The sequence below is a fragment of the Phalacrocorax carbo genome, chromosome 3 (genome assembly GCF_963921805.1).
Source record: "Phalacrocorax carbo chromosome 3, bPhaCar2.1, whole genome shotgun sequence".
Taxonomy (NCBI): Eukaryota; Metazoa; Chordata; class Aves; order Suliformes; family Phalacrocoracidae; genus Phalacrocorax; species Phalacrocorax carbo.
In genome coordinates, this window is record NC_087515.1 from 47,324,251 (window position 1) to 47,341,243 (window position 16,993).

Below are 16,993 nucleotides of genomic sequence, written 5' to 3' on the forward strand. Positions count from 1 at the left end.
TAACTGTCTCTGCAGTTGCTGTTCCTCATTCACATTCTCACTGGAGGAGCCAGAGACTCTGGAATGTGGATGCTGAAGCATGGTCTAAATTATCTGTCTTTTGCAAGGCAGAAGTTTGCTTTTCAGCACAGTCTTTAGTTGCACAGAAGAAGCTAGGCAGAGTATTTGCACCAGCATGCTACTTATTATCAATATGGTTTTCATTTGAGAATTTTTTTTTAAATCTATTTGAGAGTACTCTCCTTTTTTAAGACGTTGGACTTTATTTTCTTAATCTTAGGATCATTTCCTGTAGAGGAAGAATTTATGCATGACCCTACTCTGTCTATTTTATTGTGCTGTTTCTCATATGACACGAATTTGTAGTGCTGCCTTTTAGTATAAAGGAAAGCTTCCAAGGGTCAGAAAAGCCCATGAAAATCACTATTTTGACCTGCTGGGTATTACTGGCCTTTGAACATCACACCTATAATCCTTTCTGGGCCCAATAGCTGCAGCTAGAATAAAACATTCTGGAGAAAATTATAGTTTGACCATTAAGCCTACGTTACCATTCTTATGAAGCACTGCAGCAGCCTCTGTAAATGGATTTTTTATTTTTTATGCTTTTTTTTTTCCTGAAAATGATTTTTTTGTTAGGAGAAAACACTTCAAATGAAAGTTACTACTTTTTCAGTTTTGTTGCAGTTTTGTGTGTGTGTGTACAGGGAAATGCTATTTGGCCTGTCCAATTAGGTGTCCTTTGCATAGCCTGTGTCTGAAGAAATAGAGTGTTTACTGAATAAAGGTTTCAGCAGTTTCTGTTTCATATCAGGACATTTGGAACTCTGTTTCTACATTTAGAAATAGGGACATAAAGACAAAAAAGTGCATTTCTTCCTCCTTTCTCACCTGTCAAGTTTATGACTGTGTATTTCACTAAAATACAAATGAATCCCAGTGAGTTTTTTAAAGAAGTTGGTAAACTGTGATTTTTCAAAAGTTAGTGGTATTTACTATGTTTACTTCTGAAGTAATGATTTCAATAGAAACTTCATGGGCATTTTGAAAACATTGCTGCTGATGATATTGAGAGATCTGTAAAAAAATGAAGGAGTTAAATGAGGTTTGATGATGCACTGGTGCAATATAAAGTGAGATCAAGGAGGCCACAGAGCAGGTTGTAACATGGAGGTTGAATACTTATATGAACAGCACAAACCGCTGGTTGTGAATAGCTGCTTTCCCAGTAGCCACTGCTCTGTAAAGCTTTTTGGGAAGTAGCCTGCTTCCATGGGGTTCCTCTTCACGGGGTGCTGTAGTAGCTTTGCGCTCATGAGTTAGTTCTTATTTGTCTTAGCAATGACATTTCCATCTCATGACAACTTCCAGGTGTCTGAAATTTCTCTTTATTTTGCCTTGGAATGAAGACAAGTCCACCCAAACCAATGGCTCTTTCACATGCTTTCACGAGAAGCAACGACTTCTGTTTCAAATTGAAAAACTGAAGTTCTCAAAGAAACTTTCTCTTTTTTCTGAAAGTGACTAGAAATCCCTCCTGCATGTTAGGAACATTACTGTCAAAATCTCTTTCCATGGATCATTTTACAGAACTGTATTCTTTTATGAAGAAAAGCTCTGTCAAAAATATTCTGACCGTCTCCTGTAAATGTTTCACAAACAGTTTTTAGGCATCTTAGTTGGATTTGCACTTTCTTCTGTCAGGGTTATGTGTCTGAAGTGTTCTGTTATTCCTTTGGACAGTTACTGTTTCTGTATCAAGATAGTAGTATTACAGCCTTTAAAGAACTATCTGAATCCCTCTTGCGCCTCTTCTTACCTCTTTCAATTTAAGCCTTTCTTTATTGCCACCAAGGCAGTCCCCACAATGAAACCTGTCTGTCTTTATCCATCACAACTTAATTTCCATGAGATCTGTACTCCTGTGTCCAATTCAATTGAAATCAGCCAGTGGGTTCAGAAGTTCCTGGTGGGGGGAGAACAGACCCACGCCCACAAACACAACATGCTCTCATCAGCCTCATTTCCTTTGAAAACCGGCTAAAAACCACAGAAATGCAAATTACTGCACGTGGTGAAAGGCCTGGACAAAAAAGGCCCCATGGTCCAGTCTGTACTCTGAATCACGTTAGTGTCAATGCAGATGAGCTGCAGAGACATCAGGGAGTCCAAGTCCAGGTCCCACAGACTCAGGAGTAAATCTGTGGCCTTGGGGGTTAAGGTTATGACAGAAGTTATGACAACTCCTGGACAAGCAGCCCACATGTCTTTGGCCTTGTTGGCAATTTATGCTAGTCTCCGTGCAATTTTTGCAAAGAGTTAACCCTTTCTGACTGCAGAAACACTGTTAAGACTTGAACAACATACTGACCATTCCTTGCTTGGGTTTTTTCTCAGTGTTCCTGTCTGTCCTAAACACAACCAAGGGAAAGCTGGTTTTACTGAAGCTGAACTTTGAGATCTTCCTTACTTAAGTAGGTTTGATATTGATTTACAGTCAGATAAAAAAGAGTTCACAAATGTCCACTAATAATATTTCCTTTTCACTCTCCTCAAGCTGTAGTTGTGTCTCTTTTACAGCCTGTTTCTCTTTGGTGGTCTTAAACCCAGAAGACTCCTTCCAGAGCTCTGCTGCTCACGCCAGATGCCTGCAGAGAAATTCAAGGGTGGTAGGAATGGGCTCCAGCCATTATACAACCACAAAAGTCTCCTGATGATTCAGAAATTTCATCTAAACAATAAAAAGCAGGGTATAGATATCAGAGAAAAGAAGACAAAAAAAGATGCAAATGTCTCTCCCCTTTACATTTCATAGCCTACATCTGTTGTAGCTAAAGATTTCATTAGTGCAGCTGTTGTCTTGCACTGTCTACTTTATACTTAGTTCTTCCTATGAAAACGAAATACACTAAATCCAGGCTGACTGTATTAGATGCCCTGTTCGTAAGATACTTGGATGACTAGGGAGTGATTCTGTCACTTAATACATCAGGCTATTATCTGTGTAGAGCTTTATAGGATATCTAGCAAAAAAGGGGTCGTGGTGGAAGGAAGTTACTTGAGTCAGCAGCTGTGGGAAAAAAAGAATAAAATATTGGAACACTTCTTTTTATATGCTTGGCAATGAAACTGAGACCAAAGGCCAAACTAGCAGCTGCTCATTCTCATTGAGATGTAGATATTTCTTGGGGGGATCCTGAGTCACATTCTCCCCCTGTGACAGCCACACTAATCCACTGATTTCAATGAAGGAGGCATCTGACTTTGTGACTTTTCATTAGCGATGGCGTGGCCACAGAACTTACAAGAATTGCCCCTCTAGTGCAGGAATCCTCCCCTGAACACTCAAAGATGTGCACAACTTTGTTGATAATGCCTGCGTTACTGTCATTTTAAGTCAGTCATAACAGAAATGGGAGACTTAGCGTGAATCAGATCCACAACTGCTGTGAGTCAGTAGTTTACCTAATCGAAGGTGTAGGTTTGCTGCACAAACTAGTGGACTGAAGGTAACCAGCTCAAAGTTTTCTCTTTCAGCCTTTTTTGTGCACATCTGTTGATGTGAAGGAAAGTCTTGATGGTGGGAAAGGGAAATCAGAGCACAGGAAAATTGCAGAAACTTCAAGTCAGTAACTGCCTGATGCTGGAGAATATTTCATGGATAATCTTAGTGAAAGAGGCAGGTCTGATGATGATGATGAAATGACAGGCTTTTTTCTAAATTAGGAGGATAACCTTGGTCTTTCTAGTCTTCTGCAACCTGTGCCCCTTTCTTTGTTATTCCTGTTTCAGATGCAGCTATTAGAGCCCCTCTGGTTGCATTTTCCAAGAAATAGCTCACTATGTGCCCCAGTGTCAGTTGTGAGCAAGATGTCTTGTGAGTCATTGTCATGACTGTTCACAGTTTGGAACAAATATTTAGACATATAGAGAAGCTGGTAACGGAGTGTTATAAACCTGCAGAATTAGCTGTCATATGACCATGAATTTTGATGTGAAATTTAGGTCAAATGGAAGTTAATTGCCTAAATCCTTTTTCTGGCTCTAGCCTTGGTGCCCCAACTCCAACTGAATTGGTTGCTTGTGCTCCTTTGAAAAACCAAGCTGATGACTGTTAAAAGACCTGGAAATGTTTTGCCTATGCAGGAAAAAAATATTCTGAATGCTAACTTAGAGCTTTGTGTGCTGCTATCAAGAATGTTATCACATAATAATTCAGGGAAATTATCTCCACTCAAAGCATCTTCAAGTGACCACAGGTATGTTCTATCACGTTCTTTGGTACATCTTTAATGTGTTAGTGGACTTTTATATCCCATTCCATTTGTGCCTTTCCCCTTGGCCTGTCACGAGATTCTTTTGTTTCATCTTATTTTTCAGCTAGCAAACAAGGTTATAAGAACAAGATTTGTAAAACTATTTGCTGTTGGGAAGTAAGTTTTAATCAGTCAAATGCCTTGCATGTATAACAACTGTTTTAAAATAAACAAAAATTTATGGGGAAAATCCACACAAAAGTAATGCTGGGCTTCAGTTTATGTTCCTTATTCAATTGAAACACCACTGAAGTAATTCATATTTTTGCTGAAGTGAGAACACAGAATATCAAACTTTGGTTCTTGTAAGTATGGCTTTTTACCACATGAACAGGAGCATGTCTTACTTTGATATTTAGGTTCTGGTGAAATAGTGTCAATTGGCAGCAATGTAATTAAGGAAAAGAACAAATAAAGTTCTCTACAAGCTTACCACAGGCTTTGGAGAAGGCATAGCAACGATAAAAACTTCTCTACTCAGCTACATCAATATAAAGCATGATGTATGTTTGCTGCTGTAAATGGAGTTCATTCACATCTACCTTGTGCACTGCATGAGGTTCAAATGTCCTTGAAGAACTTACCAATCAGACTCCTTTACCATCCCAATATATTTTTGGCTAATACAATGTGAAAGTTACCACATAAAGTGAATCTGAAAAGTTTTCAGGCAGATAGCCTTCTAAAGGCGTTATCTTCAGTGGGATCTAGGAGAGAGAGCTCATGGCTCTTTTCCTTATCCTTAGAACCTCAGTGCTTATAAAAAATTAGCTTGAAAACACCCTAATCAATTAAGAAGAGGACAAAGCAGGAATTTTTCAGGGAAATATAATTTCAAAATGCTGATTTTTTTTCCAAGCCAGAACAACTTCCAGAATAAAAGTCAGTTTCAATTAGTTTCTGATTTTCACACTCAATTATGAGCAAAAACAGCAAGAAGTTATACTTTTGGCATTATTTAAATGAATTTTTTTGTTTTCCAGGGCTAAATGACTATTTAAGATGCAAACTCCTGTTAAAACAAAAAGTTAAAAGCTCAACATTGAAATATTATGTAACCTAAAGAAGTCCTTTGATTGAAAATTGTGGAGAACCTTCACATTCATTCAGACCTAGACAGTAGCAAATAGAGAAATGGAAATCTTATGTATTAGTAAATAGCAAAAAGTTATATCTTGCTGCCATAATTATTCCCATTTTTCAGATGGGAAGATGGAGGCAAAAGAGGAGAAATTATTTTTTTCCTAATGCCTAAAGGAGATAGGAATCAAAAGGTTTGTCAGTAGGTTCATTCTATTTGTATCATATCCTGACCAGAGGAGCAGCAGTTCTGCAAAACTGCTGAGAGAGAGGGTATATTTGCTTGGGCACAGCTCTTGGAGAACAGGCAGATGAGCTTGTATTTCCTTGTCTGAGTGTAGGTAGCAGTACCCTGTAGAAGTTGCGCTGTGACCCACAAGGGTTAAAAAGATGTTGTCTTTTCCACCCTGGTGCTTATATTTGGACTGCTGATAGCTCTAGAATGGGTGTACTTGTCTGGAAGCAAAAACAGCGTTAAGAGTTGCAACTTAACATCTATTTGTCTAGACCACAGAATAATGACTGCACAGGGACTTCTGGAAGTCATCTGGTCTAACCTCTTGCTCAAAGCAGGTCAGCTTCAAAGTGGGATCCACTTCAGAGTTAGATCAGGTTGCTCAGGGGACAGAACAATTTACAGGTTTTGGGTGATGCTTTAAACAGATTTGTACTCCAGCTCTGTGCTCTTGGAGAGAAGACATTTTACAACTAATTTGAATAATGTGTGCAGTAGTGTTTCAATAGTAAAGAGTAAAAGTCTTGCAAACTTTGCCATTTGAACTTCTGAGACTAAGAACGGAAGTCATCACTGTTCAGGCCAATATGTAATATCTATGCAGGCAGACAACTGACAGAGCAACAACAAATGCCACAATAAATAGCAACAGCTGATTTGCCAGAAGGAGATACAACATGGACAACACTGGCGGACAGTGCAACAAGCAGTGGCCATAATGCAATGTGTGGTGATGCTGCCAGCAGCCTAGCACAAGTGTTAACTGGATTAGTGAGCCTTTTAAAGATGGGGACTACCAGAAGTATACTTTGTTCTCTGTGTACAAATGGTGGCATTAGCTAAGCCACTCACTGATGAGATGACCAATCTCCCTGTTACTTATGTGGGGCCCAGCCAGGAGCAGGCATAGCCCTGACCACATAGCTGTGATGTGATGCTGGAGCCTGGCACCATACCAAGTGGTCATGAGTGGGACCAACCACCCCCTAGAGCATCTCCTCATCTTTTCTCTGGTCCGCCTGAAATTGTGCCCTCCTGTTCAGGCTGGCCATACTGAACTGATGTGGCCTAACCGAAGAGATGCTCTGACAATGATTCCAGGAAGAGACAGATCCCTGGGGAAGCTGGTTGTATATAATGGCTTGTGACCTCTGGCTGTGGTTGAAGCTGAAATGTAGCAGGGTGTGGGTTGCAGAGCTCATGCTTGTGGAACAATCTGCTCATGCAGTCCTGGCATGGGATGGGGATTTAGCACTGAAGCACCATGTTGAGATGATAACTGGCTCACGGGGAACTATGCAACGCCTGTGGCAGCATCTGGATTGCCTCAAGAAAAGTCACAGGAAGCTTGGGAGGGGGTGAGAAGATTTGTCGTTTGCAGGCATTGTCATTGTCCCTGGTTGTGCAAGCCTCTCTGGGGCCTGGCAAGCTTGTGGCTTCTCTGCTGATGGCAGCGGTATCCTTGTGGCTACCTGAGCAGCTGCCCCGCCTGCTCGCCTCCCCACTTCCTGGAGTGGGGCAGGAAAGGCCAGCAGGGACTAGCAAGGATCAGATGCAGCCCAGAGCTGGGTCTAGAAATGAGAAGGCTATGAGGAAGCAATCCACCAGAAGTTCAGGATCTGGTTTTGTGTCTTGGTATAAAGGGGGCACCTATTGCAAATAGCCCCTGCAACGTGTGCTGCTCTGGACATTGGGCCATGCCCCAATGGCTGTGGTGGAGCTAAAAAAGAATGAGCTGAATATTTTTCTTTTAGAAATGTCCTAGAGGATTAGTTTGGTTTGTGGTGATGGTAATGTAAGTATTCAGAGACAATTGCTGGCAGAAGGGGAAGTAAATGCAGCCCAAAGCATTAGGAATTTCTCCTTGAGGAGAAAACGCACACATTTAGTGATCTTGAGGCTGAATTAAAATCTGCTAGGCAGTAAAGGATGCAAATAGGAAAATTATCTGTAGCCTCTGAAAAGTACCAACAGGACAAGCTCTCAGGCATTAGAAATACATCTGCAATTTTAGATAGTGTGATGGTTAGGGTAATATTAATAGTAATATGAAATACCTGATCAGAGGGGCTGGTTGCTTACTTTCTCAGAAAGGAAGGCAGGGATTGATTTAGATAGGTAGGAAAGGATTTTATCATAGCATACATAATGAAACTGGAAAACCCTGTGCAACCTATGGGACATACAAAGCCACAGCAAGCTGTGTCTAGCAAGTGCCGTGATCTACTCATAAAGCATTTGGTCTGCTGATAAGTAAGTACTGATATCAGTACCTTGATATGTTTCAGCAATGTCAAAAGGTGGGACTGAAGGAGAACTGAAAGAAATTTAACATTACAATCACTCACAGATACTTACATGAGTTTAATAAGTTGTTGCAGGAATTCTGAATATTTTCTGGAGACTCACAGTAAATGTGTCACCACTTAGCACAGGATAACCTGTACTGAGTGTCAGCACTGGCAGAAATAATGCTGAAAATGTATCAGTATTAGAGAAAGAGCTGTGAAGAGAGAAAGCAAAGGAATTAATGTTCTACCGAATCATTTTTTGTTTCCTGGAGATGAGAAATAATGTCTGGGCTAGAAACAGTGTCTTCCCTAGGGAGGGAAGGTGGAATCATGGAAACGGAATACAATCAAGCCATGGAATACAAAAGAACTGTCAGCGTATTTCTTGTATAGGATAATGTCACATGTTTCTTCCAGAGCTTCAGCCTTAGAGTCCTCGTGTCAGCTTCTGAGGAAGGAGACAGGAAACGTCTGAAAAGCTATTTGAATAGTTTAATCTCCCTGGTGGCTCTCTGCCCTAGACAAGGATTTAATCTGTTGTGTGGGGCATTGCCTGGAGGGTAGGGGTTGTCGTGTCACACTGTTGGAGCAATTTCAGAGAATAACAAGCTGGATATGCATCCAGATACTGACTAAAGCTTGAATGGAGCAACTTCCAGAGAGAAAGAGAGCATCTGTGTTTCATTTGGGGGAAAAAAGTATACCCTACAATCTTCCATCTCTGCCCCCCACCACCCCTGAACACTGTCTGCATGGGAAGCCTTCTAGTAAAATGACAGAGATCAAAACAGCTGTGAACTTCTCACCAGCCCTAGCATCCTCCTAGACATATTGCTGAACTTCTATCTTACTCAAGAGGGACAACAGCACAGAACATGGGATGCCAGTCTTGACGCCATTGGCTATATTTGTACAACAGGTAAGATGGAAAGTAAATTCATGAAACGCTGAATGGTAAAAGCTTCCCTGAAAAGTGAAGAAAAGCCAAAATCCTCTCCTTCCTTGGATCTGGCAGCATCTGCTACAAGGCTGGGAAAGCCTGGTAAGGGTGAGACATTTTGTGAAACATGAGGTACTGTACTTCAGTGGGATGGGATCATGTTTTCACAGGGTTATGTGAAGTATATCCTGCATTTTTTCATGTAAAATCTTTGGCTTGGAGCTATTTAGGTCACCAGAAAGATCTATAAAAGAATAGTGAGATGTAATCAGTGTCACCAGTTATGCCAGCAGATCATCATGCTACAATTTGTGTTCTGTGGAAATGGCCTGGACATCTGTGATTGAAAGATAAACACTCAGTAGCCTTCTTCCTGGGAAAACAGTTGGTTTTAATCAGCATATACGCACACTTGAAATAAGTAAGAGTATGTAACAACTTTCACTTTGGAAAAACTCACCCATCTTCTCACCAACCATGGGCATGACACTCACTGAGCAAAAATGAAATTAAATCTATAGAAAATTTCCATGTCATCCAGATTGAAATTACTAGGGAGGGATAATCTTTATAGTGGAGATGAAAAATAAATGATTAATGGGAGCTCGGACATGATTTATTTGGAAGGCTATAAACCCAGCCCAGATTTTGATAGGAAGGAAAGTTAGGTTCTCAGCATGCAAGTGGGTGTGTAAAGGAAGTAATCTTTTGAAAAATAGCCCTGGGACTTATACCAGAGACCAAAAGTTGTTTCTGAAGTTGGGTCAATCACTAGTAGAAACTCAGTTTCTAGGCTGGATGCTGGAATGGCTTGGATTCCTGGCTGTTAGTGATGATCACAAGATAGGTTGATACCAGGATTTCTTGTGAATTATGTAGGAAAAGCAGACTCTCTGCACTTGGGTGGTGGCCATCTGTGGGAACAGAGGCCAAGATGAGATGACATTATTTTGGGAATGTCCAAATCAGACACATCTAGACCCGCTCTGCCAGAAGATTGCCTGAAGTAGGCCTCTTGGCCTAAGGACAGATCCAGTGGCTGTGTTGAGGCCCTGCCTTTTGAAAGAGATGTCTGGAGGTAAATGTAGAGAGGAGGCATCAAGTAGAATACTCATGTTATCCAGAGTATTGCTGTGTTATCTAGAGTATTACAGAGTGGTGCCATGCTTTGTTCCTCCCACGTTTACCTTCTGTTTTGCAAGTGGAGCCTCAGCTTCTCCTTGAGGCACTGCTGAGAAACATGATGCTAAGGTCCTGCCTGGGGTACTCTGAGGGAGAACTTACGGAGAGAAGGTGGGCTGTTCAGATGAGATTTTGTGCGTGTGTGTGTAGGGTGCCGTTAAACGAATAAATCTCATTGCTTGCTCCGTAACTGAAAAACAATCTCAGAAAAAGGTTTGTCAACAGGGAAAGAAGAATCATTTGGAAGAGCAAGAAAGGTCTAAGGAAGGCCTCCATCAAGGAAAAGAAGGTAGTCAGCTTGCTGAGATCAGAGGGTATCTTTAGTTAGGGAACGCTGAGTAAGGAAGTCCCTTTCTGCATGTCCAGTTTTGGCCATGCCTGTGTTTTCCTAAACCTTTTCCCTGTGCCCTGTATAAATAGAAATGGTCCTCATGTCAACTGGAGGTGATGTTATGTGCTGATCAGGTGGCAAGTTAATACACGGGAGAAGGCAAATTCGAGCACGGTGCTTTCTGGAGCTGAAACATGGCCAAAGTTCAAGTGATTTTGGTATCCTTCTGCTGTTTCATTTTTTACACAGATGAATTGCATATTCCAATTGCAGGCTTCTGCAAAACTGTCAGTGTGTAGCTTGTGCACAAGGCAAGGTGGAGGTGGCCTTGACAAATACAGTCTGCTGTGTATAGATTCTGTCTGTGAATGGTTCGTGTTCACTGAGTTCTGCCTCACTTAGACTCCCAATGAAGAAGCATCTGGCTATTTCCTCTAGGGGTGTGCAGTATGAACTGACCAAACCTTACCTTTTGTCATTTTTAAACAAAAGAAGCCTTTACACAGTGTGTTACAGGACATTCAGGAAGGAAATCTGTGAGAAATGTGTGATGACTACTCATGATGTTCAGGGCAGGAGAGTACAGACAACCAGCTGCTGCAACAGTTGGCAAATAACTGGAAAAGCATATTGTTTACTATAAAATAAATGAACAAAGTACAAAAGCCATGACCTGCATGCGTAGGAGTAACTTTGACTTTTTAAAGCCTGCTTGCAGAATTCAGCCTGACACTATGTAAGCTGAACATCTATTATAAGATTTAATGGATTTTCTTCAGTGTTGTCATAGTTAGCAATAGCAGAACTGGCTTTATCAGGGAGAAGGCTGTATGTGAGCACGTAGTGAGTGTACTGCTGTTATCACCTTTGCCTCTCCTCTCACAGGCCCTCTGGAGCTGTCCAGCAGAAGTCACACAGGTGCTTTGTGGCCATGTCTGGTAGGAGGACAATCCTCCAGCTGATCTCAGCCAGGGCACCCATGGTTGTTTTCATGCTCCTTATGCACAGAGGAAGCCCTAGCATACTTCTGTTTAGACCATCATTTATCTTTCATGACAGCTAGCAAATAGAGCTGAGTAACTTTCCTCAGGATTTCCATCTTGAAGAAGTCCTGAGAAGCTGGTATTTGTTTCAGTTCCAAATCTGAATAGACAATATAATGGAAGTTTTTTTTGTGGATGAAAAGCTTGAGGAGTTTTCATGAGAAATAACTATTTGACAGAGTGAAGCAGTTTAGTCAAAACCAGTCTGTCCTCCCACAAACTTTGAACAAGTCATGGGCAGCTGTGGATTCAGGGCCGTTAACTTATTATTTTGCTTTTCAAGTCACAGTCTTGGTTTTGTTGATGTATCTTTTCACGTCTGTCATTTCCATCTTTGGCCTTATCTCCAGACAGAAGTGTTGTTGGTGTGCAGTTTTACTATCATGAGCTCTGTACAAATCAAGACTCACTACGTTACTGACAGTACAAAATGTTTTTTTTAAACACATAAAATGAAACTAGACTGAGAGCGCTTTGACTTTCTCTTCTGATGTTACAAAACAGATGAATGCAATTCATCCTGTAACTTTGTACTTGAACAATAAATGAGGTCAGAAAAGACAATTCAGACTGAATATTTCCCCATCAGAAAATGGGATTTAGTTAAAATAGAAATAAATCTCTACATCTGTTTTGTGGTGTTGTCTCATGGGAGCCATAGTTCCAAGCCTCTTGTGTTTTATTTTCTCCCCCAGGACCTGGATGGTATCTGCATTACACTGCAGGATCTGCTCTGATATTGCACTCTTTTATAAGTGATAAAGTCTGGCAAAAAAAGCAGGTTTTAGGGATGCAGATGCTGTAAGACACCCAGAATTACTCACCTCCAGCCATAGAAGGGATTCATTTATTCAATGAGATGGATGTGGACATCCTTAAAAGTATTTGGGTATGATTTTTTTCCCTGATGAGAATTCTATGGCAGTCAATTCTTTCCTGCAGAATAAGAATGGAGTTACTGCTTATTTTTCAATGGAAAAAAGAATTAATTGGTTTTTTTTCTAATTTGTTATTATTTGGATTGCAGTCACACTTACAGGTCCTTGTATTTGATACTCATTTCCCTAGGCACTATGCATCTTCTCAGTAAGAACCAAATGAAAAAGCAGAGTTTGGGAGGGACTGAACACATAGGCCTTTTACATTTCCTTTCTGAAAAGAATATGTAAGAGCTGGATTCAGAGTTATTATAGCAGTAACAGAAACTGAGGCATTTGCACCAGGTGTTCTACGATCTTAGGTAAAATAAATTGTATTTATTTAAAATAAACTGGTTTCAGTGACATTTTCTCATTTGTCAAATCACAGAATCACAGAATCACAGGTTGGAAGGGACCTCAGGGTTCACCTAGTCCAACCTTTCTAGGAAAAGCACAGTCTAGAGAAGATGGCCCAGCACCCTGTCCAGCCAACTCTTGAAAGTGTCCAACGTGGCCAAGTCAACCAATTCCCTGGGGAGATTATTTCAATGGTTGACTGTCCTTCCTGTGAAAAATTTCCCTCTGATGTCCAATCAGAATCTCCCCAAGAGCAACTTGTGTCCATTCCCCCTTGTCCTCTCCATGTGACTCCTTGTAAAAAGGGAGTCTCCATCTTCTTTGTAACTACCCCTTAAGTACTGGTACATGGTGATGAGACCCCCTCTGAGCCTCCTTCTCTCAAGGCTGAACAAACCTAGTTCTCCCAGCCTGTCCTCATATGGCAGGCTTCCCAGTCCTTTGATCATCTTGGTGGCCCTTCTCCGGACCCCTTCCAGCCTGTCCACATCCTTTTTGTACAGCGGGGACCAGAACTGTACACAGTACTCCAGGTGTGGCCTGACAAGCGCTGAGTAGAGTGGGATGTTGACTTCTTTCTCTCTGCTGGCGATGCCCTTTTTGATGCAACCCAGCATCCTGTTGGCCTTCTTGGCCGCAGCAGCACACTGTTTGCTCATGTTGAGCTTTCTGTCCACCGGGACGCCCAGGTCCCTTTCCACCGAGCTGCTCTCCAGCCAGGTGGATCCCAGCCTGTGCTGTACTCCCGGATTATGTTTTCCCAGGTGCATGACCTTACAGTTCTCCTTGTTGAACTTCATAAGTTTCTTGCTGGCCCACTCTTCCAGCCTATCCAGATCTCCCTGCAGAGCAGCTCTCCCTTCTGGAGTGTCTACTTCCCCACTCAACTTGGTGTCATCAGCAAACTTCATCAGGCTACACTTGATGCCATTATCCAGATCACTTATAAAGATATTGAATAACATTGGGCCCAATATCAATCCCTGGGGGACTCCACTAGTGACAGGTTGCCACTTGGAAAGGGAGCTATTTACCACTGCCCTTTGGCTGCGGCCTGTCAGCCAGTTCCCCACCCACTGCACAGACCTCTTGTCTAGGCCATAACACATTAATTTCTCCAGGAGGAGACTATGGGGGACCGTATCAAAGGCCTTGGAGAAGTCCAGGTAGACAATGTCCACCACCCCGCCCCATGTCAACCAGGCAAGTCACTTTGTCATAGAAGGCCACGAGGTTTGTCAAGCACAATCTGCCTTTAGTGAAGCCATGTTGGCTTTTCCCAGTCACGGGCTTCATTTGACTTGTGATGGCCCCCAGGAGGATTCATTCCATAACTTTCCCAGGGATTGAAGTAAGGCTGATGGTCCTATAGTTACCTGGATCCTCCCTCGAGCCTTTCTTGTAGATAGGGGTAACATTTGCCTTCCTCCAGTCCCCTGGGACATCCCCCGTTCTCCACAACTTCTCAAAGATTATGGATCTTCACTCTGGACTGGAAGTTTCTGCCATCCAGCTCACGACATTGGTCTTTGACCAACCCAAATTACCCCAACAGCTGCATGCTCCTGCTAATGTCTCTCTTTTCAGATATGCCAAGATAGGGCAGTTTCTTTACCTCCCTCACAGTGAGGAAACCCAGAGTGCTAGAAATTCTGCAGTGGAAGAAACCAGCAGGGGCTGGTCAAGTGATTGACCAGCTTTCTTTCTGGGTTACTTGTGTCAGGGACAGATTGACGTTAAGAACTGAGAAAGGATGCTGTAACGTGCCTGAAAGGGGAGGGTGAAAAGATTTTTTAGGTTTAGGAAAGAACGCTAAAACCTCTACATGCTAAGCTACACTTTATCAAGCCTTGAAACCTTACAGTGCTCACTCTTTACTCCTCATTACTCAACAACATGTGAGGCCTGCCTGTTTTCTGTGTTGAGATGATGAAATTATTGGTACTGGGCAGGCTGCTGGAGATAACTTGCCTCCTTCTCATAAGCTTTCTTTGTTCTAGTATGTGTGCAGTCTTGGCTCAGTATTAAACCTATTTAGAAAGTGATTATGTAGCTTTGAAATGTGATTGGATGATATTGCTCATTTCGTGTGTGCTTGAAGGGGGAGAGGGAAATAATTGGCTACTCTGTTAGGTCTTGAGGAACTGGAAATGAAATTGCTTTGACTTCTGCCTAAAACAGCTCAGACCTGTTTTCCCAATATGCTGATATAATATCAAAATACCTCTGTTGAAATCAGTATTTCAGAACAGTCAAATGAAGGCAACCTGTGGGTAACCAGTTTTAAGTATATAAGGTACAGGCAATTCCTGAAGGAAGATAAGTCTTTAGTGAAATGTAAATATCTCAGTATTCCTTATTCTGCACTGTTACCAAATTCTTCTCAGTTGTGATTTCTGTGGAAGGCTGATTTTCTTGATCCCCTTCTCCAACAAGTTACTATTTTCATTCACCCTAAGAAAATAAACTCAATGGAAGTATGTATAAACATTTGCTTCAAGCTACTCCAGTAGAATGCAATCCAGTACGTACAGAAGTCTCTCTGGTGGCTGCAGTTTGATCATTTGCATTCAGTCCTGTAGTGAATGACAGTTTAATTTAGAAAAAAAGAATAGGAAGAAGGCTTTGGTGAAAACCAGCTTTTGGTATTTGTAAAATGAATCAAAGTGTAGCTGTTTTTCTGTTTGGTTACATGTTGTGTTGTGTGTTGTACTTCTGGCAGTTCACGTGTTCAGAAATATTGATCTGCATTGAATCCACTTTGATTTTATCTCCAGCTGCTTGTTACTTACATACCTATGTAAATTCTTCACAAGAATGATTTAACCTACTTGATTCCTAGCAAATTATTGCTTTCTCTGACTGCATCAGGTTCTTGCTATTTTGCAAGTGCATATGCAAAGGCATCCGAACAAAAGCATATAATAAAAGCGATCTTGAAGAGTCATTGTTAAGTCTGCTGGGTTCATAGGGCACAGTTCTTCCTTCACTGGCACTGTGTAAGTCAGGTCCACATCGTGTGATACTGATTTTGAATGAGGGTAATAAAAAGCCAGATCAGACTCCTCAGCTGTGCAATGAATGGCTTTACATGGTCATGTTTTGGTTTGCTTGTGACACGAATACATAACTGTACACTTAATCAATACTTCTGAATTTCCATGACATAAATGTGCAATTACTTGAATGCGGCACCAATAGAAGCAGACTGCATGAGGAGTTAGACATATCAGCAGACTCACTCATCCTCCATCTCAGGATAAATAAACCCATGTGTCACCATGGGATGAGACAGCTCAGCCTCTTACTTCATGCTCTTAAGCTGAAGCCTGAGCAGGACTGTGTGCTGCAACTTGTCACGTTCTGTGGCCAGGGGAGCACCAAAGTGACCCTTGGAGTGACAAGATCTTTCTGTTGCGGTTGCTGTACAGATTGTCAGTTGAGCAAAACCCAAGTAGCTACAAAGTACACCATGTGTAGGACTGGTCCCATTAGATTAGACATCTAATTTCTCTTCCTGCCTTCACATTAATCTCATAGGGCTTCTTCTCTACATGCCAAATGTTTTGCTTTGGATCTCGTTCTTTGCCAGTCAAACCAAGACTATACAAACTCCATGTCTGGGCAGGTTCTCTCTTGACAATGTGTCGTGGAGCATGTCCCTTTGCTCTAGCCAAGCTCAGATCATACGTCAATCATAGGGAGTTAAAAAAATATATGGTTGAACCACAAAACCAATTTCCAAGACAGAAAATAAAAAATAGAGATGTTGCAGAATGGGATGCCAAAATATCCAGCCATCTGGGAAGAGGCCGTTGGGCAAATTAAAGAGAAATTTTCTGTGGACGTGTAACAAATGGCAAGTGTGTTGACCTTGATTTGGGTGAGTGATGGACTGGTCTTTGAGTGGCTGTTTGATATCCTAATTATTTAGAAAAGGTAGCATTGTTATTTCCCAATGATCTTTGCTTAAGTGTTGCTTTTTGGTTGTGTTGTCACTCACATAGGAGTTATTTGTGTGGAGTGAGAGCACTAATACACAGGAAACTGGAAGCATCTGGTGTATATGTTTCTCCTTACCCTCCCTGCTGCACATGTAGAAGAAAACGGCTTTTAACTCTGGTGTTAGCTGACAGTAGTGAACAATTGCTGCCTGTATTGCTGATTCCCAAGGCTTGGTCCATTGTCAAGATGATGGGACATATATTCACTGCAATGTCCCAGTATCCAGAGAACAACTGAAAAAAAACCAGTCAACAATTCAAAAGGAAGTTTCATTGCTCTTTTTATCTTTGCTG

At 41.6% G+C, this 16,993-nt stretch overlaps 1 protein-coding gene across 3 annotated transcripts in view; it reads left to right on the plus strand.

Moving 5' to 3' along the window:
- Positions 1-16,993, plus strand: part of HAO1 (hydroxyacid oxidase 1) — a 420,724-nt gene that overhangs the window by 89,041 nt on the left and 314,690 nt on the right. For all 3 annotated transcript variants that reach the window (XM_064446809.1, XM_064446810.1, XM_064446812.1), the window contains one exon: positions 4,049-4,259. The gene's annotated coding sequence lies outside the window, so the exon portion shown is untranslated. The remainder of the gene's footprint in view (positions 1-4,048; positions 4,260-16,993) is intronic.